The sequence below is a fragment of the Aplysia californica genome, unplaced genomic scaffold, assembly GCF_000002075.1.
Source record: "Aplysia californica isolate F4 #8 unplaced genomic scaffold, AplCal3.0 scaffold00970, whole genome shotgun sequence".
Classification (NCBI taxonomy): domain Eukaryota; kingdom Metazoa; phylum Mollusca; class Gastropoda; order Aplysiida; family Aplysiidae; genus Aplysia; species Aplysia californica.
In genome coordinates, this window is record NW_004798240.1 from 73117 (window position 1) to 75451 (window position 2335).

At 42.5% G+C, this 2335-nt stretch overlaps 1 protein-coding gene across 2 annotated transcripts in view; it reads left to right on the forward strand.

Moving 5' to 3' along the window:
- LOC101854988 (heparan sulfate glucosamine 3-O-sulfotransferase 5) overlaps window positions 1-2335 on the forward strand; it is an 88962-nt gene that overhangs the window by 1615 nt on the left and 85012 nt on the right. The window lies entirely within an intron of this gene.

A 2335-nucleotide genomic window follows, 5' to 3' on the forward strand; every position in this document is an offset into this window, starting at 1 on the left:
TCTCTCTCTCTCTGTGTGTGTGTGTGTGCATGTGTAGTCCGGCGTGTTCTCCTCTGGCTTGCGCATCTCTATGAGTACTAGATCTAAGTACGCTTGATCAAAACTCGAATTTTTTTCTGGGTTTCCTCTTTATGTAGCCTTTTTCGTATTAAACAATTTAAATAATTTTGTCTTGACGGGTTATTATTTTATTACTGCCAATGCCTCTCCAACAACACGACACCAGCCACAACAACACCAACCATAACAACAACAGCAACAGATCAAGGGGAAAACTATAAAATCACAACAAATGTAACATAACCAGAGGTTACATCAACAGATTAACAGGACAACAACACCAAATATATATCAATAAGAAAAAAAAAGAAACCCAACACAACAACTGAACCTTTCGAGAACATGCGTTTGACTACTTAATATAGCTGTACTGCGTTTACTTTGTACTCGCTCATACATAATGTACACATTAACGAAACACATTCTCGCTTGATCATAGTGAGACACAAATGCGACGTAACATCTAGGCCTGCTGATTTATTTATGAAGAACATTCCCTTTATACAGTGAGAATATTATGATGACGGTGTCACTGTTCAAATTCCCCATTAATGTTACGGCGTTTTTGTGCCTCAGAATGATCAAGCTTCGTCCTGTGGCTTGTGTGCCTCTGTACGCCAGCACGTCATGACTCAGCGTGACCTCTCCCATGGGGTCACGAGCACGCGGGCTGCCAATTGAACATGGGCAATCGGCACGCTCCGATAAAGGCTGAATAAACGCGACACGGTGGCTGTGAGGAGACGCCAAACTGCTCTCTACGGGTCATAGTTTTTTCTGCTGCTTTATTATGAACTATGGATCAAGGCTGTGGGATAATATTTGGTTTGTTAGAGTGTATGAAAGCTGCAACCGTGTAAATGTTGTTGGAGTTGTAGGTTGTATGACGAATCAACTCGGCAGTAGCGCCACTTTGGGGGAGGAACGCTTTGGGTCCTTTTTGTGAATTAGTGTGCGATTTCTGTCCTACTTCTTTTCGTCTGTTCCTGTATGCCTGTCTTGCTCTTTCCGTGCTCTAACTCTAACTGGTCGTTATTGTGCCGGTATGCTTGTTCTTTCTCGGAGGAGATCAGGTGCTGTAGTTGGAGGGCACCACTGATAAGTCTTTCTTCTTTCTTAAACCTCCGTTATTGCTGTCTATTTTTCTTGTTCCGTGCACTGCATAGCTGTTGTCGTATCGATGTGCTTTTCTTTTTTTCAAACTACCTCATTTCACCCTAGGATGTGACTACAAATGACTGGCAAACTTTCAGCCGAAACGAAGAAATGAGGAAGAGTGTGCCCTGAAATGTATCATGGATGGTCGAAGCGCGCCACTGGTGATTCTAACCTCTTTTCTATCAGTATTCTATGTCTGTCTATCTTCCTTTCTTTGAAATCTCTACATGATCGTTATTATGTCAATGTGCTTCGTTTAACTTAAACAAACAAGCCCTGAAATGAAGTAGAAGAAACATGTCGTTCCACTTGCCATTATGATTAATGGCAGCAGAACTTGGACTTTATTTAATCTGTCTTCCCAACACGGTCCGATGAGTGCGTCAGCCAACCGCCCGCCCCCGGCACCAAACACGCCATTCTGTGATCAGGAAGAGGGTCACCTCCTCTTCTTGCGCTAGACCCATCTATTTTCGCAGTCTTTCCAATATCGAGCACAGCCGGCTTCGTGTATTAACAGATCTCCCTCACGCGATGTGTAGGGCAATTATTCACTCGCTTTTTGATCTGTAGCTGGGGCAGCCGCAGCGTGGATTTGAGATTACAAGATACAAGGTAGTTGACAAAACTGTGGGTGGTATTGCCTGGAGTCGTAAGTCGCTCGTGCAGTGGACTTTTGATGGCAAAATAATTTACCAACCTGTAGCTGTTATGATCAGGTGGGTGCTGCTTAAATACTCATTGTCTTTTAAGCGTATGTTGTTTCCGCTGTGGTAGAATGCCGAGAATTTTGTTTTCTTTCTTTTTTGAGGAGGAGGGGGGAGGCGAGGGAATGGAGTATTGAATTCAAAGGTGTTGACTCGAGTTTGTGCTGGTGTTCCCTTGTCGTGCCAGCCGTGGGAGACTTTTTGATTAAAAGTCAAACTCTTTAAATAGTATCTTTATGCCGATGGTTCAACTTTGTTCTTATGGAGTTCGTATTTCAGGAAATGAGTTTTTTGGGGATTTTTCTCCTTTTTAAAAAAAATGGACATGACTGTCTTTTTTTGTATATATCGACTTGTCCATCAGTTTCTTTCTCATTGCAATTTCCTAAAAATAGAATTGATCTTATGTC